This window comes from Perognathus longimembris, chromosome 15 (genome assembly GCF_023159225.1).
Source record: "Perognathus longimembris pacificus isolate PPM17 chromosome 15, ASM2315922v1, whole genome shotgun sequence".
Lineage (NCBI taxonomy): Eukaryota > Metazoa > Chordata > Mammalia > Rodentia > Heteromyidae > Perognathus > Perognathus longimembris.
Window position 1 is genome coordinate 41,108,994 of NC_063175.1, and position 26,433 is coordinate 41,135,426.

A 26,433-nucleotide genomic window follows, 5' to 3' on the forward strand; every position below is an offset into this window, starting at 1 on the left:
TAACCACAAGAAAACTAGAAGTGATACTGTGGGTTCAAGGTGGTAGAGCACTAGCCTTGACTGAAAAAGCTCAGAGATAATGCCCAGTCCCTGATCAAAAAGAAAAAAAAATGGTTCCACTCTCAAAACCTAATTACCTCCCAACCTCTCACATCATCACCTTGGGTGCAAAGTAGGATTTCAACATCTGAATATGGGGAACACAAATATTCACTCTATTGCTTGAGTTGTCAAGCCTTACCTTGCCTTCCATCCTCTTTAGAGAATATCTCTGCAGGTCACCCTGGGAGTTGACACTGGAAAGCAAAATCAAGAGCAGTAGAGAGAGGTTCCTCTGCTAGACCCCCTAGTCCTGACTGTCCTTGTGTTTTCCCATCTCTGGAATAACATATCCCTCTTTTCTCTAGCTATGGTGGACTATTGGCTTTTGTATCTGAAGGAATCTCAACAACATATCTGGTCATAGTGGCTCATGAGTATATTCTCAGCTACTTCAGAGTCATGTACCCAAGTGGGAGGCTATAATCCAGGCAGAAAGTTGCAAGACTGGGTGTGATAGCACCCATCTGTCACCTCAGCTCACTTAGGAGAACCAAGGTTCTAGGCCAGCCAATGCAAGGGGGGGAAAAAAGCTTGTAAGAGTCTATCTCAACAGAAAAGGCTAGATATGGTGGCACACATTTGTCTTTCCAGCTATGGTGGTAAGTGTAAATAAGAGGATCACAATCCAGGCCAGCCAGGGGGAAAAGCAATACCCTATGTCTCCCAGGAAAAAACAACCAGAGCAAAAAAGGCTGGGGGCATAGTAGAGATGGTAGAGCACTCACCTTGTAAGCACAAGGTCTTGAATTCAAAACCCCGTATTGCCAGTGATCTAATTTGGGGAAGAAACAAGGGAAATTAAAACCTTTTCTTCTGGTCTGAGATTTTTCAAATGTTGCCTAAACAACTGGGTCTTTTCCAGATACTGGCAACCATTTCTGGCAGGAAAGATTTCTTCCAAGACAAAACGGAAGTAGCAGATTGGACTCCTTGCCTATAAAGTCTGAGAAGGTAGGCAGAACGGAGTGGTATTTTGAGTGGGATAGGGTCACCAGCTGGCAAGCAGCCCAGCGAAGCTCATTAAAAAATTATCAAAATAAAACATCACCTTAAACCACTATATAAGACAATCTTCAGCAAGAAGATGGAGCCAAGTGCTGGAAGGGAGACAGATGAAAGTATTCGGAAGCTAGGATGATTCTTGGGAATTTTAGATTGCCTCACCCTTCTATCAAAGATTAAACAAATACATTGCACTTCAAGTCACGCCTGCATTTGTGCTTCTGGTAATGGAAATGCATGTCTAATGCAATGGGTATGGAAGGACTCCCATTCCCAGAGACTAAGCAGGTCTTTGTGGCTAGAGAAGCAGGATCTGGCATGCTGTTTTTGCTCAAGGTTGGAGATTTACCCCTTGAGTCACAGCCCCACTTCTGGTTTGTTTGTTTTTTTGGGGGGGGTTGTTACTTAATTGGAGATAAGTGTCATAGACTTAGCTGCCTGAGGTTGAGTTCAAACCATGATCTTCAGATCTCAGCCTTCTGAGTGGCTAGGATTATAAGCATGGGCCACCAGTGCCCAGTTGTACTCCCTATTCTTGAGGTCTGTGATGGAAGAATTCGATGTCATGATCCTGAGTCCCTTCTGGCCCTGACTCAGGCTCTCTGTGCTCTGAGAGGGCATCAAATGAGGGCTGAGTTGCTCTTGTTCATCGTGGACACTCTAGTCTTTCTTTCTGAGCCTTTTTTGACACTCTTCTGCCTCTCCTCACCTCCTTTCTTCCTTTCCAAAGCCTCTCTCTCTCTCCTAAGCAGGAAACTTCAAGGGCTTTTCTGCTTTCCCTGGGATGGTGGACTGTAATCTCCAAACCAGATTGAGTGTTTTCCCCAAACTCCCAGTTCTCCCTCGGGCTCTCTGTGCCCTGTGTATTGTATGGAGAGAGGAAGGAAGGGGCGGCAGGGCATATGTGGGCTGAGGGACAGGGCCCAGGGCTGCTCTGAGCAGCCTTGGTCCTGCAATCCTTTGTTCACATTTCTGGCTGCTGTTCTCATTCACGTTGTTTTGGGCAGAGCCAGGGATGCAGCAGCTGCTGGCTCAAGGTCACTTCTAGAGAGTGACTATTAACACCATGCTGGGTATGGGATGCATCTATTGAGTACCGTGGCGCCCAAATCTCTTCTAGAAATGTGACACTGGATATACCCAGTCTGGCATAAAGAACTTGGCTCCCAACGGAGCTGTACTTTCAGTTTTCTAGTAGTTAACTGGAGATAAGGGACTCAGGGAATTTCCTAGCTGGGCTGGCTTCGAGCCATGATCTTCAGATCTCAGCCTCCTGAGTAGCTAGGATTACAAGTGTGAGCCACCAGTACCTGGCTTCGCCACATTCCTTATCATTTGAAAGTTAGACATGCCACTTTAGTGTCCCAATGGTGTCACTCTCAATGATGAGTATTGGTCAAATTGTCAAGGGTCTTCAAATGTGGACTGTTCTAGCATTCTACAAAACACAGCAGTTTTGGAAAACCAAAAGACCAACAGATTCACTCAAATATTTGGCATTAATCTCCAGGGTAGTACAGCATGAAAACGCAAGCCTGGGCTCATGTTCAATGAATCCGCTGGCTCTTCAATAGTCTGGAAATAAGGGGTGCCTGAACACCCAAGGACTTGAAAATGCCGAGGAGACTGTAGAAGTTGTATTCTTCTTCCTTTGTTAACAACTAGCCTTCGACTTGACTTGAAATCTAAGAAAGAAGGTTTTCTTTCTAAAGACTACCAGAAAAAGTCTGTAGGATACTACGACCTGAGGAGAATCAGTTGCATGAGACAAGAGCTCAAGGGCTTTTCAATTAAAGTCAAGTCTCTGAAGGTTCTAACCAAACCCACTGGGGACTTAGGAGGTAAGCTGACAATTTAGGAAAACCACTTCCACAAAATTCTTGGGGGCATTCTAGAAAAATGGGATTTAACTATGTGTTAGTTAGGATTGTACATTTGTATCTGTTTTCTCCCAATAGAGATTGAAGTTTAAGTAACTGGATCACAGTTCAGATGAAATCTAATAACAAACCTACAAGGTTGCCAGGTCAGGCCTGTAATCCTAGCCACTAGGGAGGCCGAGATCTGAGGATCTCAGTTCAAAGCCAGCACAGGCAGGAGAATCAAGGAGATGCTTTATCTCCAATTAATCACCGAAAAGTCAGTGTATCTTGAGTGAAAAAGCTAAGGGACAGTACCCGGGCCCTGAGTTCAAGCCCCAGCATTGCTATACATGCATATGCACACATTGTGTGTGTGTGTGTGTGTGTGTGAGCTCACACACACATACATACACACACACCTATCTGCAGGGTTGCCACACAGGCTCAGGAAAGGGCTTCAGTTCAAGTTCAGTTCAGTTCAAGTCCAAAGCCATTGCTGGACGAATTCCCGCTTGCTTAGGGGAGGTCTGTCTTTATCGATGCCTTCACCTGACTAGATGAGGCTCACCCACACTGTAGATGGCTATCTTCTTTGCTCACAACCCACCATTTAAAGCCCAAACTATCCTCCTGCCTCAGACACATCCAATGTAACATCTGGACCACACATCTAGGCACTGTCACCCAGATGTGCTGAGAGACACAATTAACCATCACACCATAGATGCAAGGCTGAGACCCTTGGCTCATGGGAGGGTGCTATCTATGGCTGTGGATGGTTTGGGGTGCTGCTCGTGGCATCCAGGTGACCCCATCATTGCCTTTCAGTGGTGGGAGCAAGAAATGTGTTTCCTGGAGCACACTTTTGTGTCTTCTCTCTCCAGTGTCCAAGCTCATGTTCTTTCCTCTTGACTGAGAATAGTGAAAGAAGGTAGTGTGTATTCAATAAGTTGTCTATAGTTTCTGCTCTCTCTCGAGCTCGAAGGGTCCAGTCATGATGACTTCATTTGGCCACTTGACATCAGGGTATTTGGGACAGATTTTCTCTGCCAGTGTAACACTTGGCCACCATATAATAATTTTATGTTATGTGCAGTCCAGCTGTGAACAATGTAGCCAGTGTTATTTAATTTATGGATAGCCTTGGTGTTGAAACTGTTCATTGCCTGCTGCCCAACTCCTGAGCCTGGGAAAAAGAGCCCTTCTCTGGGCCAGACATAGGGGAATGTCCTCAGCACCTCTGCTGAGTACTGGTCAAATTGTCAAGGGTTTTCAAATCTGGACTGTGCTAGTATTCTAACAAAACACAGCAGTTTTGGAAAACCAAAAGGCCAACAGATTCACTCAAATATTTGGCATTAATCTCCAGGGTAGCACAGCATGAAAATGTAAGCTTGGGCTCACGTTGAATGAATGTGCTGGCTCTTCATAGTCTGGAAATACGGGGTGCCTGAACACCCAAGGACTTGAAGATGCCAAGGAGACTGTAGAAGATAAGTTAAGACAGTTACCAAGAGCTGGAATAAGTGTGACCCTTGCTTGGAAGGACCCAGGAGCCGAGGGTGGAAATGTGGTCACTAGAGTCAACATCAAACAAACTTTCCACAAGGCTCTCATGATTTTACAACTCATGAAAATGGTGTGGAGTGACCCACGAGTGTGACCCGAGAGCCTTGAAGAGGGGGATGGGTAATTTCAGGGTGAGCAGGTTCCTGGTGACTCAAAGTGTCCCCTGAAAAGTGTGAAAGAGGCATGGAAGTAATAGCATCCGCTCACGTGCTGCGGGAGTAGCAGGTGACTGCTGTTCTAGCCATTCCCGTAAACCCAGAGGCTCAGTCTGAAGTTGGCCAAGCAGTGGGGGAAAGAACCCCCTTCTCACCAACCCTTCCACCGCAGCACACCCAACAGGCTTGGTCTGGCCATGGGGCAGCCAGCTCCACTTCCTACGAGGTTGGTGTAGGTGCCTGGTCCCTTGCACCCATGTCCAATCCTGTTAAGCCAGACACTTAAAGGGCAAGTTATGCTCCCAGAGTTCCCAGGGCACAGTGAGGGGTCAGTGCTTGTAAGCACTTAGCACAGATAGCATGCCCTCCTCCCTCATCTTCTCCTCCCGTGGCTTTTCTCTTGCAGAAAGCCTTTGCAATCCTGAAGTACTGAACTCAGAGGCTGTTTTCTCTCTTCCCACAGGAACTCCTAAAGCAGAGATCTTAGAATAGCTTTCTAAAAAAATAATGCAGAATTTGCGATTAGTCAGAACATTCTTTGATTATGAATATGTTGGACAGATAAGCTGGCTAATAAAATCTGCAAAAGAAAAGGATTAAATATTTATGATCCTGAATAAGAAAAGACTGGACATATGTCCTATTAAGCATGGGGTGTGTGTGTGTGTGTGTGTGTGTGTGTATGTGTGTGTGTGTGTGTGTGTTTACAGGCTAAGTACATATGAGTCATGAAAAAAAAGCTGCTTTTTTTCTGGGAAAAAGCCTGGTAAAGAACTTAGCCAGGTTTATCTGAATTTGTTCTATTTTGTGTGAATTTAATCTTTCATTCTGTTCAGGTCAATAAATCAAATTTGTTATAACTTGCCTATTTTTAGACGAAAAAGGAAAGAGATAATTCATTCTTTTGCCTTCTGTTTTGTTTCATTTTCTTTTCTTTGGGACAGACAAGGCCTTGCCATGCATCTCAAGCTGGTCTTGAACTTGCTATATAGCTCAACTGGTCTCAAACTCACGATCCTACTGTCTCTTCCTCCCTAATTTTAGAGTGCTTTGTGTGTGTGAGCTACTACACTCAGCTTTCCCTCTGTTTTTTTCATTTTATATTATATTTTTATTATTCTTAAGTAGTGGCACAGAGGGGTTACCATTCAACATGTCAGATTGATATCACCCCTTTCATCATTCTTACCTACTCTTCCAACCCAACCTTTCCCTTCAATTTTCTGAGTTACATAGGCTATGTATTACATGTTACGACTGCATTATCTTCCCTTCCTCTCTTTATTCAGCTACCATCTCTCCTTGACTTCCCTCAAGTACTAGATCCCTGGTATTCATTTTGTTAAAACTGTGAACTAGGTTTTCTAAGGAATTACACCATTTGAATTCTCCCCTTCATACTTCACTTAATATGTTTGTGTACACTTGAATACAACCCTGTGTGTGTTTCCTCGCATGTTAGTAAATTAGATCTAACTTCCACATATGAGCAATAATAGATATCTTTTGTGTCATTTGTGTGATATGGTGATTTGGTCAAGAAGAACTCTAGCAAGGGAGGCCCCAAACAATTCTTGGTTCTACCACATTCTATGTGCCCTGGGACAAGTTGCCTAGACTTTCTGTTTCGTCATTTCCTCTTTTGAAATTAGGGTTAATAATGATGTCTTTCTCATACAGTTGTTTTGATGATAAATTGAGACAAAAAAGACTTTAGAAGTCTGCCTGGCATAGCAGGTATAAGATAAATGTTAGCTGGTGTTATTGTGATCATGAGTGTTATGCATGGCAAAATAAAATTCAAGGAGAGCTGAGTGCTGGTGGTTCCTATCTGTCATCCTAGCTACTCAGGAGGCTGAGATCTGAGAATCATTGTTCAAAGCCAGCCTGGGCAGGAAACTGTGTGAGATTCTTAATCTCCAATTAACCACTGAAAAGCCAGAAGTGGAGCTGTGTCTCCAGTGGTAGAACACTAGTCTTGAGAAAAACAAAAACAACTCAGGGACATTGCACAGGCCCTGAGTTCAAGCCCCAGAGCTGACACAAAAAGAAAAAGGAAAGAATTCAAGGAGAAAGAAGAAAGGAGTATGTCCACAGAACTGGTCCCCTTGGCATTCAGTCAAAGTAACAGTTACACAGGCAAATGGGAAGATATGGAAAGATGGCTAGAAAATCAGATCAGGAGATGGGAGTAAACACAGACAAGTCCTTCTGTTTTCATTCAATGCTGTTTGATCCTTGAATGTCTTAGCTGACCTTGCTTTGAAGTTTGAGCCTTGGGGCATATGCATACATGTTGATTTGGTTTTATTGTTGATCCTTAGAGCTTCTTGGGTCAGCAAATGTTGGACTTTTACAGTCATTTCCACAAATACCCCAGGACCAGAAACTCCACCTGGTCTTTCTTCCTGACTTCCTGTGGGTCACCAGACCCACAATGGGGACCTCTGGCTCAGCCACAGAGCAGTAAGAAAGGTGTCAAGCTTTTCTTGCTCAGTTTGGAGTGGAACTTGGAGCCTGTCCAAGGTAATGAACTGAACCTGAGGAAGCAACAGAGATCAAAAGCCTTTCTCTAATGAGAGAGGAAGGGAAGTCTAGCCAGGCTGGCTTGGATCCCTCCAAGCAAAGATCACACTTATTCCAGCTCTTGGTAAAATTTCTCATAATCCTCCGTAGCTTCAAGGGCTTCAAGGAGAGAGCCCCATCTTTCCTGGAGTGTTGTAAACCTCCTTGCTGTCCTAGGGCCAGTCCATCTTCTTGACTGTAACTGGGTGAGACCTAATTACAAAGTTTTTCCTGTTTCAGAAATCAAATCCAAATGGAGAAGGGGGTGGCAAATGGTCCTGTAGCTTTGAATAATTGGGTGGACCACTTGCAGGAAGGAGCCAATAGGAGTGGACCACTTGGGGAAAGGAGCCATTGGGAATGACTGATGGTGTTGGGTCTAGGGAGAGAGAATTGATAGGACAATTCTAGAAGAAACAACCTGAACTCCACAGTCAAAGGCAATGGGGCTTGAACTATTGACCAAAGCTTTAAATCCAAGCAACAACCAGAAAGAGGAGGACATCATGCCACAAGTTTCAGCTCTTCCATTAGCCCATAAGGAAGCTTAATTACCTCCCTAGAAATGGGAGAGAGAGGATATATCTGAGACATGATCTTCATTTTTTTTTCCTTCAGAGGTACTGGAAGGGCTGTATTATTTTCTGAAGGAGCTCTAACTTATCTTTTATGTGAACTGGCTCCCATGAACATGGACGTGGAAGAGCCCAGATGTGCCCTGTGTAAGGTGGGAACCTAGGAAAGAAAGTGTTGCATGTCATTCACCTGAAGGCTGAGACCCAAGGCAGCTTTTTTTTTTTTTGCTTATCCTGGGGCTTAGACTGAGTCTGGATAGTGTCCTGGAGTCTCTTTGTGCTCAAGGCTAGTGCTCTACCACTCAAGCCACATTGCCACTTCTGGCTTTTTCTGAGTAGTTTGTTGGAAATAAGAGTCTCATGAACTTTCCTGTCTGGGCTGGCTTTGAACTACAATCATCAGATCTCAGCTTCCTGAGTAGCTAGTGACAGATATTGTTGTCTGTGGATGGAGTGTTCCAGGTGTTCCTCGGTTCTCTGGGCGCAGCATCTTACATTTAGGTGCTGCCTCTTGTGCAGGACAAGAACCTCAAAGAGTAGGCTGGAAAACCACAAAGGTAGCGAGAAGTGCTGTGATAGACAAGTGAAAATATGCCTCAAAATGTGAGGTAGATAGCTCTGATTGGGGCCATCTACACTGAGGTTTCGGAGCTTGGGGTTTTATTATGTAAATAGAATAAAATTACTAGGTGGCTTGAAACTGAGACCTTGTTCTCCTGGCTTGAGGACTGCACAATGGCTGCCGGGTGTGGAAACCATCCATCTGCTCTTTTGAGGTAAATGGCAGCTCCTATGCTCTTGATCCTCCTTGGCTTCCTTCAAGTGAAGTGTTGTTATTCCCTCAAGGTGTCTAGGTGACTTGAATGTGAGCAGTGGACACAGGGCCATTATTTTAATCCTTGGTCCCAGGCCTATCTGGCTATCTGGGATTTTAAGATTCTATCTCCACAGAGGGGAATGAAATCTTAATAGCCTGGGACCTTTCCTCATTGCCACTCTGGTTTGCCAAGATGCTAGAGCTAACATTATGATGTAAAAGTTCAGCCCACGACAGGAGAAGATGAGATGAGATAATCACAGAAATTCCTCCTTCCTCCACCTTTTGTTCTAGTCTCCTGCAGTGGATGGGAGGGGGTCCAGCCAGAGTGAGGAGAAGTCCATAGCCTTTCCACTCCGCCTCACTGGCACATCCAGAGAAATGTTAGTCTGGGTGCCCCGGGGCCCACTTAAGGTGACACATAAGACTGCCTCTTACACGAGCTCTATCTAACACCTCCCTGCCCCTCCCACCACACACCATTCAACAGGTCAGAGCTCATGAGGAAGACTGGGTCAGTTACACAATATTAAGGGCTAAACTGTGTCCTCCTAAAATTCATGTGGAAGTTCAAAGCCCAGCCTCAGCATGTGACCTTATTCTGAGATAAGACATAGTTGAATCAGGATGAAGTCATAGTAGAGTTGGGTAAGGTCTTAATCTATGTGTCTTTATTTTCAACACATCAAAAGCGCCAGACTCAGAGGCTAAAACCAGGAAGTAAACTGAAAAAGAAGATACGCTCCTGACCTACTATCCCATCCTTTTAAAAAAACTCCATTTCTTATTGTTATTATAAAGGTGATATATGAGGGGTTACAGTTTTGTAAGGCAGGTAGAGTGTATTTCTTTTTGGACAATGTCACCTTTTCCCTGGCTCTTTCCCAGTTTTTCTCTCCTGTCCCCAAACACAAGTTGTACGGTTCATTTTCAACCTCGTGGCCATTGAGTGCTATTGATGCATTTGCTCATCCATTGTTCCTCCATTTCTATGCCCATCCTTTCCCTTCCAAAGACGTATAAACACAAATAGAGCAACAAGGAAAGGAAACAAAAACAGCAAATAAAGGGGAAAAAACCCTTTTGTTTCCATTTCCTGGAATTTATTGTGATAAATATTATTTCATATGGTCAAATGTACATTGTGCCTTTCTGTTCCTCTCTGAAGAGCCTACCTCCCTTTTAGTGTTAAGGTACAAGTTGCAGAAACCTAAGAGGAGCTGTCTAAATCTACCTTCTCTTTAAAATACCAAAATCTCTTATCTTTCGAAATGGTAGGAATCTGGGAGTTTTTCCTGCTTGGGTTTAGATAGAAAGAAGGAAAGGGAAAAAAGGAAGGCCCAAAAGTGTTCAGTGGGCTCCCCCCATTTACCCTCTCAAAAATATCATCTAAGGAGTCAGAGTCTTGCCCAGCTCAGAAAGTATAAAGGTCTGGATAAGAACTGCCATGGCGAGTCTCTTACTCACAGTTCATGCATGAGAAACTGGAAAGCTTTTCCCATTTCCATTTCTTTTTTCCATTTCCAGTCTCACCTTTGCCATTTCTCCCTCACCCCATCCTGTTACCCTGAAAGAAACACTTGCTAAGACTTTATTCTGTGAGACTCTCCTTTTTTTGTGAGACAAGCCGCAATGCTTTTCCTGGGTGGATCTTAACCTGTGATTTTGAGTGGAACCCGGAAGGCTGAGGGCGTGTGGCAGGACCTCCCACCCACGAGGCAAACGTTCCACCACTGAGCCCCAGCCCCCAACGGGAAACACGGACACCGATGCATGCTCTGTGGGATTTTGAGACATTGTCTCAAAGATGTTTTTGCTGGACCCTGTGATTTTTACAGTCCCCCAACTTTGTATCTGTGCCCTTTGATCTGAACCATTCTCTGCTGTAATGTTTGCAGTCATCTGGGGCTCCAGCAAAGAGAAAAATTTCACTGATAAGCATCGTATGCAGAAGGCCAACTGTCCTTCGAGCAGGCGGTGCCTTCTTATCATCTTAAAGCAGCCAAGCGCCCACATCGCCTGCCTGCCAGGCGTCTTTTTCCTGTTTCCATTCCAATGCTAAAGTCGTAATAATCTCTCCAGAATTCCTCCAGTATGGACTGAGATAATGATCAGCTAGGCCATACCTGTGATTTGGGCTGTTTTAACTTTGTATATACTTTCCTTGCTCCCTGCCCCAATTCTCAATTTATGACTTCATTGTCAGGGAAAATGAAGATCTTAGTTCAAAGTCCACTGGAGCAGCAAAGTCGAGGAAATTTATTTTTCTTTTCTTTTTCTTTTTTTTTTTAATCTTTTATTCTATACTTTTTTTTTTTTTTTTTTTTTTTTTTTTTGTGGCCGGTCCTGGGCTTTGGACTCAGGGCCTGAGCACTGTCCCTGGCTTCTTTTTGCTCAAGGCTAGCACCCTGCCACTTGAGCCACAGCGCCACTTCTGGCCATTTTCTGTATATATGGTGCTGGGGAATCGAACCTAGGGCTTCATGTATGGGAAGCAAGCATTCTTGCCACTAGGCCATATCCCCAGCCCCGGAAATTTATTTTTCAATTAAATAGAAAAAAAAAAGCCAGAAGTAGAAATGTGGTTTGAGTGGTAGAGTACCAGCCTTGAGCAAATAAGCTGAGGGACAGTACTCATTCCCTGAGTTCAAGGCTCAGAACCATTGCCTGCCCCCCAGGTCCCCTCCCCCCAAAAAAACACAACAGGTCAGGAATTTTCTTAACTCAGGAATTTTCTTAGCTTGAGGAAGGCCTGCTCATTTCCCACTTTTCAGAACTCCTAGTGAATTATAGGGATCTTTGGAGGGTGAGGTTTTCCCCAGGGGTGTTGGTATTTGAGTTACAGGTTGATTATATGCCCAAGGCAAGGTCAAGTGAGTGGGTAAACTCATGGCATTCTAGGTGTGTCACTGTGTCCAGAGACACCCCAGGGTGCTAGGTTATAGTACAACTTCATGGCTGAGATTGGAGGAAGTTGAGGTATTATCAACTGCACTTTATTACTTCATTATCACAGAAACTGCAGCCCAAAGGGAAGAGGGATTTCCTCCACATTCTCATTAGTGGTTTTGAGGTGGCATCACAGCTGACACTGGGATCTGACAAAGCCAAGTCTTAGGCTGCTGTTTCAGAAAATAGCTTAACTGGTAGACCCCTCTCTGTACTCTGTGCTTGCTTAAACTTTGATGGGACAAAAACACTTAAAAGGAACCTCAGATAGAGAGAGAGGAGACAGCCAGATAACAGTGGCACCTGCCTATCATGCTAACTATTCCAGAGGCTGAGATCAAAGGAACTTGGCTGATAAATCCTAGAATTAGAGACTCTTATTTCCTATTAATCAGCAAAAAGCTGGATGTGGAGGTGTGGATCAAGAGGCAGGGCATCGTTCATGAGTGAAGGTGTTGAATATATGTTTAACTGAATTAGAGAAGGGAAGGGGAACATCAAAATGCTGAGACAAAGGATAAAGGGGGAACCAATGCAACAGTGATACAAGACAGTATGTTGGAAATTAACTGTGCAACTTGGTGGGGGGAGGACTGGTAGGGAGTAAAGGTGGGAGAAAATGAGGGAGGGGGTAACAAGTTTGACAAGAAATGTACTCCCTACCTTATGTATGTAACTGTAACCTCTCAGTACATCCCCTTGGCAATAAAATTAAATTTAAGAAAAATCCAAGAAAAAGTGAAAGGTCCATAGTCCAAGCCCTAGTACCAGCACACTAAGAGCTAGATGTAGAGAGAGACAGAGAAACAAAAAGGAGAAAGGGAGGAAAGGGGAGGACATATTAGGGTCTTCATTTCCCAATCAACTGTGACGGAGCTGTACTGAGACTTTAACTCACAATGGGGCCAAAGAATAATCACCATGTGAAGTTCAAAGTCAAGAACAACTGGGTTGCCCCATGCTTGCTTGTGCCCGGATGAGCCGGGTCAGCTGTGAGATCCCAGGACTGGACGCTTGTGTGAGTACTCTCTAAGACCAGCTTGGATTATAGATATGTACTGCCGTGCCTGGTTCTAGACACTAGGGCTTCTGATGCTTATCACATGAGCTGTGGGGAGGACTGAGTGAGGAGCGAACTGAGGGAGATATGTTTGGAAAAGAATTAGAGCCACAAGCTGGATGGACTGGTGTCCGTCTGCTCATTTCACTGCTTTGCCAATCCTGAGGAGATTTAACAGCGGTTAAGACCTGTCATCTCCTGCCTGGAGCCAGCCGCAAGTCAAAGGTTTGTTGTCATTTTCAAGAATTTAATGATATGGGTAAGTACTGTCTCACTGAAATCTGGCTCCCTGGACACTGGGGGAAGTAGGTTAAAGTTTTACTGGGGCCTCCTGGCCTTAGGTTCTGTCTGGTACTGCTCCCGCTGGGCCGGTAGTGACCACTTAATTTCAAGGACATGGGGGGAAATACATTCTTACACAGCCTCCTGTGTGCCTGGCAAAGCAGGAGACATGCTGTACTCCGTGAAGGCTTGACTTCCTGGGAAGTAGAAACACAGATGGATGAAGCACATCTGGATTCTCTGGATTAAGAGTTTGATTGGATTGGGGGTTGGGGAAGAGGAAAATCAGGAAAAGGAGGGGAGGGATAGGCGAAGTATACAATTCAGACCCAGGATGGTATTATGCTATGCCCATAGATTAGGACGTTTTTGGCTGAAAATAAAACGTGAAGATGATTGTCTATGACTTGAAAATGGCTCATCTCTCCTACCTCCTTTAGAGTTAGTGGTTTTGAACTGATTGAGTTGATTTTGGTATTTTGCTATGGGTCAAATTCATTTCTTTCTATCAAATGGTTGGTCTGTTCAGCACATGTGTCGTGGTTTAGGCAGTGTGAGTACCATTCATCCATGTCAACACATTTCATTCAGAAAGATCCCAAATGCTTTCTCTACAGGCCTATTCTCTATGGCTTCTCCTGTTATGCTTCCAAGAAGTATGTTTCATGAATAGTATATAAAGTGATAATAAACATTACAAGTGCATTATACTTTATAATGGTGAAACTCAAGATTGTAATGATGACAAGGTTTTACTTAACAATTCCTTTATCCCTTCCCTTCCCTTCCCTTCCCTTCCCTTCCTTCCTTTCTTTCTGTTTTCATACTGAGGCCTGAACTTAGGGTCTCTTACTCTTGCTTCTTTGCTTTACCACTTGAGTCACCCCTCCACTTCCAGCTTTTTATTGGTAAGTTGGAGATCTCTCTGATTTGTCTTTCCCCAGCTGGCTTTGAAAGACAATCCTCAGGTCTCAGCCTCCTGTGTAGCTAGGATTACAGGTATGAGCCATCCTGGCCTATGTTAGCAATGTCTTCATTTGTTTTCCTTCTCAGTTCCCTTGACCTGCTTTCACAGTTAATATGTAGCAGATGGGAACCAGATCCCTGGATGCTACGATCCGGGTTCCTTGCTTTGGGCTAATAGATTGAATCCAGCCATCTGATTTGCTGTGTGGGTCTTGAATCCCTGATTTATACAATGTAGGTGAACTGTAAGCAATGACCCAGCTCAGCTGTGGGCCCAGAGGCAAGTGAGTGGTAAAACAGGACTGGTGGGGACTGTGGCACACTGGAGAGCTGTGTCTGGCTAACAGAGTGGCCATCTGGGTTCAAGATGGCAGAGCCCTGCATGAATACAGACCTGATTCTACCAGAGCCTCTCTTCCTTCTTCTCTCCTCTCCACCCCCCCTCCTTCTCTTTACCTCTCCTGTCCTTTCCTTTTCTCCTCCAAGAGAACTGAGGAATTCATATATTTTAATTTTTTATATTTAAATGTTAGCAACTATTTTTTTTGAAATGTTGCAGACCAAGCAAAGTGTAAACAGAATTTGGTCCTAAATGAGAGCTATCAGGGTCAGTGGCCGATGCTTGTAATTTTCCTAGCTATTTGAGAGTCTGTAGTCTTCTCTATTCAGGAAATGTAGGTGGGAGGGTCAAGGTGTGAGGCCAACTCAGGCAAAAAAGTATGAGACTATCTGAAAGGAAGCTGACAGGAACAGATATGTCTCTTCCAGTTATGAGGCTTCTCTGTTGGGGCTTTGGTAAAGCACATCTGACCCAGAAGACTGGCTTAGAAAAAAGGAGAAAAACGCCACTCCACCCTAGAGGGAACCTCAAGGTGCTGGAATAAGTTGGACCTTGGCTTAGGTTAGCAAACAGCAGCCTAAGGGCCTCTTCTGGATGACTGCCTGTTTTTGCAAATAAAGTTTTATTGGAACCCAGCCATGCTCATTCTCCCATGTCCACAGCTGCTTTCAAGCTGCCATGATGACACCACATGGCTTCCACAATCTACACTGTTTATTTGTCCCTGTGCAAAGAGCACCCACTGACCCCTCCTTTGGGGCATATTGGTGTTTGTGCATTCTAAAAGACAACCCTCCCCCCATGAGCCAACCACTTCAAGAGGCTCCAAATCCTGCCTTGACTATTCTACCAAACATGTGCATGTTCCAGACCCCCTACCCCCAGCTCTGATGGAAGTCGTATTGTGTATGTAAGCTCTTTATCTTTATCTGTCATGTAAGGCTACACACATCCACCTCATAGGCCACTGCAGGATGAGGTTGAACAAAGAAAGGAACAGAGAGGGAGTAGGAGGAATAAACTTCCATGCTGAGAGTTCTCTGATGTTGCGAATATATGCATGCTGTTTTCTTTCTTTCTTTTTTTTTTTTTTATGCCTGTCCTGAAGCTTGAATTCAGGGCCTGGGTGCACTATCCCTAAGCCTCTTTGTACTCAAGGCTAGTGCTCTACCACTTGAGCTACAGCTCCACTCTCTGATTTTTCTGAATAGTTTATTGGAGTAAGAGTCTCATGGACTTTCCTGCCCGAGGTTGGCTTTGAACCTCAGTTCTCAGATCTCGGGCTCCTGAGTAGCTAGGATTACAAGTGTGAGCCACTAGTGCCTGACTTGCATGCTATTTTCAATCACAGAATATTTCCCCCAAACATGACACTTGTTAAGAGCAATATTTCATCACAGACAGGGCCTCAGTGCAAATTAAGTATGCAGGCAAGAGGCAGAAGGATTAAGACAGAAAGGTATGAGTTAGGGTAGAGAAGACAGAGTTAAAAGTTCCAGACAACGTTGTGCTGGATCTAAGAGGCAAGAGGATTTAGGCTTCCAGACATTGTAAGCTCATTTTGTGATTGACAAAGATGAATCCAGATTTATGGCAGCCATTGAACACAGTAATGTTCACAAAGCAAATACATATATTAGACCATTGGTTCAACTGTTCTTGTGAAAGGCAAGTACAAAGTCAGATATTAAGTGGGATACCAAAAAGTTCTAAGTGGGCTGGAGATATGGCCTAGTGGAAAGAGTGCTTGCCTGGTATACATGAGGCCCTGGGTTCAATTCCCCAGCACCACATATACAGAAAACGGCCAGAAGTGGCGCTGTGGCTCAAGTGGCAGAGTGCTAGCCTTGAGCAAAACAGAAGCCAGGGACAGTGCTCAAGCCCTGAGTCCAAGCCCAGGACTGGCAAAAAAAAAAAAAAAAAAAAAAAGTTCTAAGTCACCATTTCCCTCCTGAAGGGCCGCACAATCCAGCTAAGACCCCAGATTTGTACACATAGAAAGACAACATGAGATCAGCGTCAATAACTGGGATTGGAGTCAGTGGTGCCTAACTAGAAACTTCACTGATACAAGTTTCGAGGCATGCCTCAGCGTGGATGGGGCAGCTGAGCTCCGTGGAGCACACGGGATGCAAGCTCCTTCCTGAGTCCTCTGTGGCCTCTAGAGTGACCTTGGTTCTTTTGGTCCATGACATAGCTGTGCTCCAGTCAGTAGAGAAAGGAGGAAGGTAAGAAGGGACGGGAGGCATCTGTGTCTGGCTCGCCATCCCTCTGCTTGTATCACATCTGGCTACGTGAAACACTGGAAAATGCAGTCTTCATTCTGGGTGGTCATGTGTCTTGCTAAAAATATTAACATTTCTTGTAATTAATATAGCACAAAAGGACTTCTTTGTTTTTAAAATGATAGACCCTTTAAACTCCTTTTGTTGAAAATTCTACATTGTTTTGATATTAATCCATTTCCTTTTTTTTCTTTTCTTTTCTTGCCAGTCCTGGGGCTTGGACTCAGGGCCTGAGCACTGTCCCTGGCTTCTTTTTTGCTCAAGGCTAGCACTCTGCCACTTGAGCCACAGCGCCACTTCTGGCCATTTTCTGTATATGTGGTGCTGAGGAATCGAACCCAGGGCCTCATGTATATGAGGCAAGCACTCTTGCCACTAGGCCATATTCCCAGCCAAGAAATAAATTTTTTTAAAAAAGAGTTTTCTTTCTAAAAATAATTTTTAAAAAAACTTAATAGGAAGAGTCAAAAGTAACGTGTAATTTAATGCCATATATTACATTTATAAAATACGTAAATGATGTTGTTTTATTTGTATCTTTATTATCCTACACCTACATTTTACTTTATACTTTGTGCCAGTATTGGGGCACTCAGGGCCTGGGCACTATATTCTTTAGCTTTTTCTGCTCACGGTTGATGCTCTACCACTTGAGTCACAGCTCCACAGATGGCATTTTTGGTGGTTGATCAGCAATAAGAGTAGCACAAGCTTTTCCGCCTGGGCTGGCTTCAAACTGTGATTCTCAGAGCTCCACCTGTGAAGCAGCTAGGATTCCAGCTATGAGTCTCTGGGCCCCTGTTCAAAGGATAGCTTTGGAAGGTGCATGATCCTGGGCAGAAGTTGGTCAGGTTAATTTCCTAGGTAAAAGGGAGCCCCACTCCAGACCCGCCTTCAAGTGAGCCCTCTCTGCTGGCTTTAAATACTTTTAGTCCCCTGCCATGCTGTCCCTGCCTGCTTCCAATGTAGCATTCTTTAGCTCTGCTCGCCACTTTGCAGTCCTATTTCTTGTGTAGAGACATGTTAATCTTGTCTTTCCATCTAGCCAAGAATTTTTGGTTATCTTTTAAACAGATTTCATCTTTCAGGTCTTAGTGATCAAAGAGTGAATGGAAACCATAATTATTTTTTTCCCAGGCAATTGATTTTATTGACTATCAAGTATTTACATGTGAGCAAAGGAGAATGAAAAGACAGCTTGGGAGGAAAATGATTAGAACTGAAAAGAAAAAATTTCCCTGTTTCTAATATTTCAAGCAAACAACTGGAGTAAAAAAAAGTCATTGCTGAAGTTCTAGAAATGATCATAATGACATGATAAATTCCATTTATTAGACTGAAACAGAAGATTTATGGGGTGTGTGTGTGTGTGTGTGTGTGTGTGTGTGTGTGTGTGTGTGTACTAGGGCTTGAATTTAGGGCCTTGAGCTCTTGCTTGGCTGGCATTCTATCACTTGAATTACAACTTCATGTCCAGCTTTTGGTGGCTAATTGGAAATGAGTCTCAGGGACTTTGCCACCTCAAGTTGTCTTTGAACTGCGAGTTCAGACTTCTGTCTCCTGAGTAGCTAGGATTGCAGGTATGAGTTTAGAAGCACCGAGTTTAGAAGTCTACAATTTCAAATCTGAGTTTATGTAGGTTTCACCACGTAGCGAAATCCTGAACTTAACTGGGGATATAGCTCAATAGTAGAGTGCTTGTACTTCTTTCACAGTCTTCTGCCATTTGGTCCTTACAGTCCTGTGAGTGGCCTTTACAGATGAGGTGCCCAGCAGGCGATGGGAAAAGGGCCAGCTTTCCCATCATCCCATGGGCCTCCTGGTGTATGGGTGTGAGGTCAGGCGTGTGCTGTAGAAGAGTGTGCTGCTCTCTGTCCTCAGCAAGCCACTCAGGACTGCGCTGGGACGGGAGCAAGGCATGCAGGGAGAGCAGGGGGGGATCTAGCTGGGCTTAGGGTGGGCGCGCCTCAGAGGACCACTTTCAGGGTGGACTCGACAGGAAGTGGATCATAGGAAAAAGCCTTGTGCTAGAGCTCTGGCAAGCTTTCTGCAGCAGCCTCTGCTACCCACACCAGGAGCCAGGAGCCCAACAGAGTCCTCAGACTCTTGGAATGTGGGCTCAGTCCCAGCACCGGGACGGAATTGGGAACCCCAGCCTCGGGTGGGGGTGAAAAAAGGGGGTCGGGAAGTGCACTTGGAAAAAGTGATGATGGTGATGGAGGAGGAGCTGCACACACACACACACACACACACACACACACACACACACACACACAAGGTCCTTTTGTGACTTTCTCTTAAGGTTTTAGTTATATACTTATCCAATTATTTATTTGTCTATTTATGTACGTATGTATTTATTTTGAATGCCTGCTGAATTACAGGCGTATGTTACCACACCAGGCTCATTTATTTATTCATTCAGTAAGTATTCATTATTGTCAACCTCTGTACCCTCTACGCTGGTCTTCCTGAATAAATGGCTGAGGAGAGGGCAATCAGGCAGGTTAGATGCTCTTTCTGCTGTGTCTTTCTCACAGGTGACCTCAAGTAAGGGCCTGCTGCCATTGGTTAGGATAGCGCTAGTGATGCCCGGACAGCTAGCCAGGCACTGGGGCCCTGCTGGGGATGAACAAGGCTCACTTTGGAGTATGTCTTTCCCTACACAAAAGACCACTGAGTCGCCATGTGTCTGTCCTTTAACCTATCTTGCAGTCCTGCCTTGCCCTGCTTGGTTTCCCTGCCCCCTGCCCCGTGCTCATGGGCCTCTCTGCTGAGCCTCTTGTTGCTGAGGCTAGCCTTCTGCTTCTAGGCCTCCAAGTCTTCCTTTCTCCCCTCTGCCCATCCACACCACCCTGCCCTTTGAGGCCCAGCTCAAAGGCCACCTCCTCCAGGGAGCTTGTCCGAATCCCCTGCTGAGAATCAGCCATGCTAGCCTCTTGACGGTCACCTTTGGGTGCTAATGCCTCTTTTTCATACTTAACCTCTATTTGTTTCGTTTTATTCTGAAAGCCAGATTTGCACCATTTTCCCTGACTCCCAGGCTGTGCTCAGATTATAAGTAAGACCAGGTCATACCCTGTGTGAACTTTTCCACAGCCACCATGACTCCCAAGGTCAAGTTGAGCCAGTGAAATCTAGTTTTCCTCTTTTACCGCCATCTGAAAATCCCCAGAGAGCAAGGATCAAATTCATGGTGATGTGTTTTGTTTATTTCATGGTGGTACTACAGACTGAACTCAGGGCTTCCCACTTGCTAGGTAAGTTCTCTAAAAAAAAACAAAACAAAGATTATTTTACAGGTAGGTTGTCATGCTTTTGCCAACGCTGGCCCTGAACCATGATCTTCCTACCTCTGCCTCCTGAGTTGCTGGGATTATAGACTCCGATCACCATACCCAGCCAGTATGGTGATGTTTTATGCCTTAGAATGTTTCTAGTACTTATCTGGCACAGACTAAGCACTTCATAAATGTGTGTCAAAATGAAATACAGTTTGAGCTGACTGGTTTGTTTTTCTTTTCTATAAGCCAAGGATAGGATTGTTTTGGCTTTTCACACAGGGAAATCCCAAACTGGCTTGCTGCTCTTCCATTATCATTCCAAATTTCTTTAGTGTCACTCAGGGGGAAAAAAACCAACAACCTCAAGTTATAATTATTTGGCAAATAGGATCTTCTCAATCTTGAGAGTTCTGCCACTAGCAAATCCTCTGCATGGTAATGGATTGGTCGCAATTGTTTTTGGAACTATGACAAGATTCTTCCAGCTTTTGACTTGGTCTTGTAAGAGAATAAGGGGAAAGTCCCTATATTGTCTTTCATTCTTCTTGAGAAGAAAAGTCCCTGGACGTAAAAGTTAAGGGCGATTATGTTGTTGGGGGCAGAGACAGAGCCCACAGACCTGGGTACATTCCACTCATCCTCACCGCCTGCTCACATTCTCTGTCTCAAAGCCTGCTGCCTCTCCTTGTCTAAGCTTCCCCTTCTAGCATGTAGAAACATAATAACCTAACTTGTGGGACAAAATAAGCCCATAAAGTCCTAAAGGAACCATTAGTAAAATTTGGAAGCCCTTGTCACTGGATATAGGTGGGGAAAATCAATAATATAAATTTAAAGAGACCTAACACAGTCAAGATTAGGACTCTATCCTTTGAGCCACAGCTCTGCTTCTGGCTCTTTTCTGGTTAATTGGAGATCAGAATCTCATGGGCTTTCCCGCCTGGGCTGTCTTTGAACACTAAACCTCAGATCTCAGCCTTTTGAGTAGCTAGGATTGAAGCGATGTAGATAATTAATCTGTTGCGATGCTAGCTTTCAACAATGAAGTATTGCTAATACTGTTCTGTAGTGTTCAATGTAAACCTTTTTCTTTTACTGTTCAGTGTTAGACTTTTCTGAAGCTGGTCCCTGTATTTACCCAACTTGCTTTGAACTTGTTTTGCTCTGTATGGATCACACCTGTAACCCCTCCTCCCCCAGTTGCATCCTGTTTTGCCACCTGATGGGTAGATGATTTTCAGTGAAGGTCAAAATGCCCTGACCTGTTTGTTGTGACTGACACTTCTTGGAAGTAATGAACCACTATTGTTAAGCTAAAGGGAAAATTCCTGTTGTTTTTGGTTTATAAGCCGCCTTCTCAGAGCGTCCTGAGGCTGCATCTTGAGATCTGACCTGCAGTCCTGGCCCGCTAGTACTTTCTCCCTCAATAAAATCTTTTTAAAATTTTCTAATCTGAATGTCTCATTACCTGTCAATCCGTGGACCCCACAACAGTCAGATCTCAGCCTCCTGAGTAGCTAGGATTACAGGCTGGAGCCACAGGTGCCAGGCTTTGATACTTTAGATTTGTCTAAGAATTGTAAAAAGAGGACTGGGGGTGTGGTCCATTATGTAGAATGCCTACCTAGCAAATGCAAGGCTCTGAGTCCAAACTGCAGGACCACCAGGCAACCATATGATAGAGAACTGTAACAAGTGCCAAACTGATTTGTTTGCAAAATGTGTTGGCTTCCTTATGAAAGACTACCAGAGAAATCTACTCAACCAAAGTTGCATAAACTCCCAAGACAACAGGGGCTGTGGTCCTAGCCACTCAGGAGGCTGAGTTCTGTGGACCTGCCTCGAAATTAGCCTGGTAGGACAAATCCATAAGATTTTTCTCTCCAATTCACCACCAAAAAGCCTAAAATGCAAGTGTGGCTCAAGTGTGAAAGCACTAGTCTTGAGGGGAGAAAGCTAAGGGATAGGACGCATGCCTGGAGATCAAACACAGCCAAAAAAAAAAAAAAAGCAAGCAAAGCATACTCCAGTAGGGCAGAGTTAGAGTATGGAAATTAATGACATTTCAGAAAGGGGTGAGAGAAGGCGCCGGGCAAGGATGAAGTTGGGGCACCTCAGCTCATGGGGCTCAACCAAGTTCTCTCAGAGGATGGGTGTGGTTGAAACCCAGGCAAATTTCTGAGAAAAAGAAGAGTTTTCCAGTAAGTTTGGTAAATAGAAAGTTGTGGGTAAGGCTAAGCAGGCTGTTATCGAAACCAAAGTGGTTCCTGTATGTGCCCAGGGCCTGGAAGCTTTCTCTTTTCACAGAACAGCCTAGGACTTAGAATGCACACTAGCAGGCTTGACCTCTCTTCCTTCCTTTCTGCAGTCCTTCCTTCCTCCCCCCATCCTCCTTCTCTCTCTTTCTTTCACTTTGTGTCTGTCATGGGGTTTACACTCAAATGCCTGGGCACTATCCTGTGTCCCTGAGCATTTTTGCTCAAAGCTAGTGCTCTACCACTTGAGCGACCTGTCGCTCTACTTCCAGGTTTTTGTGTGTGTGGTATACAAGTGTTAGGCACTTTCCTGCTCCCATATTGGCTTCAAAGCAAAATCCTCAGATCTCAGCCTCCTGAGTAGATAGGATTACAGGTATGAGTCACCAGTGTCTAGTGTATAGGAGCTCTTTGATCTTAAGTTATTGTTTTGCAGCTCAGTGATGTCATAATGTGTAAGGTTCGCCCGAAAGGAAATCCACCACATGGTTCAGGCAGAGAAGAGTTTATTGTGGGGAGAGCAAAAGATGGAGGCCTGGGGAGACAGAGGGGAAGGGAGAAGGGAAAAAGAGAAAAGGAAAGAGAGCGGGGACTGGTGTTGGGCCCGATTATATAGGGAAAGGAGGAAGATCTGGCCAGGTGGATTGGATGTGACCTCAGAGAAGGAGGAGGTAACTGCCTCCAGGTGTGCCAGTTACCTAGGTAACGTAGGCACTGGGTGCAAACGAAAACAGGTGGAGGGCATCTGCATGGAGCCCTCCCCGGGGTGGCCCTTACAATATGTATGACAAGGCTTGGGGTAGGAGAGACCAGGGAAAAGCAGGCATGTGAAACAGCACCCAGGAATTCAGAGACTAGCACTGTATTTATTTGAAGCGGCTTGACTGAAAGCACATGAGCACTATTTTCCCTGCTTTAAGCCTCACACTCCCTCATAAACGGCAACATTTAGTAAAAAGAGCAAGCTCTTCCTGACCCTGTCCATTTGTTCAGTGGACTAAGCAAGGGATCTTAACCTTTTCCTGGATATGCAGGGAGAGGGGTGCTGCAAAAACTAAACCGTAGGAAGGCACGGAGTCTGGCGGAAGGTAGAGTAACTGGGGCGGGCTGGCTGCTGATAGGTGAGATTAAATTCGGGGTTGCTTATGCAGTTAGGTATGACAGGTTTTACAGCTTGCTTGCAAAGGCAGAAGAAAGTGATTAATCACTGCTGGGAAAGTTTGTGCTGTTTTAGTTTCAGCTCCCATTGTTTTTCCGTCCTATCTCCAGGGATTTTCCATTTCTGAGGGGCAGGGTAGGGCTTGTAAAAATATCTCCTTGGGGTCCAAAATGTGTTTGAAAATGCTTATCTCAAGGATGGTCATCTGTCTTGAGGAAAGCATAATGAAGAATCCATGTGTGTGTGTGTGTGTGTGTGTGTGTGTGTGTGCGCGTGCACGCGCGCCTGGTGCTTGAACTCAGGACCTGGGCACAGGCCCTGAGCTTCTGCTCAAGGCTGGCACTCTACCACTTGAGCCACAGCACCACTTCTGGCTTTTGTTGGTTAATTGGAGATAAGAGTTTCATGGACTTTCCTGCCTGGTCTGGCTCTGAACTGCCATCCTCAGATCTCAGCCTCCTGAGTGTTAGGAACGATGATGCTGCAGACAGAAGATGCCTCAAGAGACCACAACAATCTTCATTCAGCCCTGCAGAGGGACCCCAAGTAACACCAGCAGAATTGGAGGGGGTCAGAGATACAAGGGGGGCATGGGAACCAGGCATGGGGCATGAGGGTGGGAGGCAGGGAGGAAAGAGGCTTAGGTACGAGCCAAACAAGGAAGTCATCCCAGGTGGTTGGCAAGTTTCCGGGGCAATGCATTGTTTGGGACTGGTGAGGTTTTTCCAAAAATTGCTCCAAGGTGGGGACTTTGAAGACTGGCCCTGGGGTGTGGCCATCCACATTCCATTGTGGGCCTAACCGGAAATCCCGCCTCCCCAGTCCTAGTAGCCTTTCCATAACTTCCATCTCCTTGCTGAGACCCCATAAAAGCCCAACGCCAGCCCCACCTCCATGCATAACCTTCGTCCTGAGGAAAGGTTGCTGCTGTTCACAGCTGTGCCTCAACAGTCTTCACCTGTTGAGAGTTGAGTCTACCCTGTTTCTTTCTCTTCTATCCTAACACCACTAGATCAAAGTGGGGGAGCACTTCTCCTAAGGTTGAGGCAGGATGGATTAGGGAAAACGAGGCCTGCTGGAGGGAAATCAGAAAGTAGATATTTAGAAACATAGGTGCACTGTATTTGCTTCTAAGAGAGACCCACAGGACACCTTCCTTGTTTCAACTATTACCATATTTGGTAGCGGGATGCATCCCTTCCTGAGAGAAATGCCTCCCAAAATTAAAGGGCAGACCCAAAACATAAACAACCAGAGTGGTAAAAAAAGAGCCAAGAACTTAGGAAGTGTAGCAACACCAAGAGTGATGAGAGCAGAGATAAACAGCTATCTGTCAGAGCTCAGTCTCTCCCTTTGAGAGCACCCAGTCTGTTAGCACACACCTACCTCCTCCTGATTGTCTCCCTGTCTGCTTGCCTACTCAATAAAGCTTGCCAAGTTCTCTGACATTTATGACTTGTCCAGAAACACTTATTCTGCAATGCAAGTCAAGGACCCTAAATGAAAAGTCCCTGTATTTAGAATGTAGTAAGGAGGTCATATCTGGCCAGCGCCATCATTGGCCACATGGTGAGTTGTACTATCTGGCATCTTGTCTTGATGGGTGTGCCTGAATTCCTAGAGGAGGGGAAGTCCCACTCCCAGGTGATTGGTGTTCCTGGATCCCTAGAGACAGGGAAAGGCACTTGGCCTATAGGTTACTGAACGTATCAGTCAAGTGCTTGGGACTGGACGTTTCCTATGACCCTGCCCTCTGACCTGACTCTAGTTAGGGTCAGAGGAGCTTAGGTGCCATTATGCCACATGTCTCCATGTTGGCATCCTGTGCCCTGTCTCCTGGCTCGTCTCCAGTCACCATGGCTCTCCATTGGAGCTGAATTGGTTTGTTGGTATTGTTTTTGTTATATCTTTCCTCTCTAGCCTGTTTCCTAACAGTGTTAAGGGTGTTTGTGGACTGCAGGCCTTTGTAACAACTGCCTGCCTGCAGATGGCTAAAACATAAAATAAAACAAAAATTTTAAATGAATAATAAAAAGTGGATCCTAGGATGGGCTCAGTTTGGGCCAGGCTGAGCCGCCTCATCAGCCCCGAGCACCTCGGCCTCTCTGGTTTCACAGGACTGGTGAGGTTGGCAGCCTGGGCTGAGTTTCTCAATGTATGTACAAACACTTCCTGCCATTTCCATTACAAGCCAGGCTAGCTGAAGTTTTTCTCCTGAGAAAGTTCTAGAAGGTTGAGTCTTCTTGTCTTTCTCGCCTGCTGATGCCGGTGGAAGCCAGGAAGTGGCCTTTGTGTGGTCATTGGAGGCCTTGGCATTGGTTGGGGAGGCTGCAGAGGCTCCTGTGGGGAGAGGCTCCATTGCTGGAGTGGAGCCAAGGGGTGTGGATATTTAACATTTACCCCAATTTAGCAGAGAGAGAGAGAGAGAGAGAGAGAGAGAGAGAGAGAGAGGAATGATGGCAGTGGGCCCAGGAAAGGTCACTAGAGGCCAGACCTGGAAGTTGCAGGTGTACCACTTGTGTCCAACTGTGGGGTGAACCGAAGGGTCCTAGCTCAGGAGTTGGTGCCTATGGAGCCTGTATGCTGGGGTATGCTGGAGGAAAAGCCTCCGTGTTCCTTACAGGAAGTGAGGCCAGAACGCCCCAAAGCTCGCCCTTCCTTCCAATCCTTCCGGATGAAGGACCTACCATGAGTCTGGCCCTTCCCTTCAGCCTTATTAGCCCAGACCTATGCGAGAGAGGCCTGAGGAGACCCTCTGAGGGGTTTGCTGGGGGAGCACTTTGACCTCTGGTGAACCGGAACAAGGCCCTGCTGGTCCCTTTGTTGCAATTGTCTGCCATGTTTGGCTTCATGAGCTTCTACAGGAGCTGTCCATGTGCCTGGGATATGATTCTCTGCAGTGTGATACTATCCACAGCGTCCCCATTCCCCAGAAGGCTGCCATGGCGAACGTGAAGGAAGAGGCCATGGTCAGTGGCCTCGAATCTCAGCCTAGGAAAGTACAGGCTCAGCACCTAGCCCATGTTAACCTTGGCCATGAGCGTGTGGCAATCTTGGTTTTCTTTATCTCTAAAACCATGGAGGGAGGAGGAAGTTTAGAGGGACAGCTGGGTTTTCAAACTTTTGTTTCTTGAATGTTGAAACCTTTTTTCAGAGAAAAGCTGAGAGAGTGCGATGGAAGGACACCCTGGGAGCTACTGTTGTGC

The 26,433-nt window shown here is 45.3% G+C and overlaps 1 long non-coding RNA gene across 1 annotated transcript; it reads right to left on the reverse strand.

The window, feature by feature from the left end:
• Positions 1–26,421, reverse strand: LOC125364156. Its single transcript, XR_007213428.1, has 4 exons — positions 26,412–26,421; positions 16,005–16,012; positions 4,205–4,216; positions 1–271 (listed from the first exon to the last, which is right to left on the reverse strand). It is a non-coding gene; the product is annotated as an uncharacterized LOC125364156 (long non-coding RNA).
• Between the last annotated feature and the right edge of the window lie 12 nt (positions 26,422–26,433).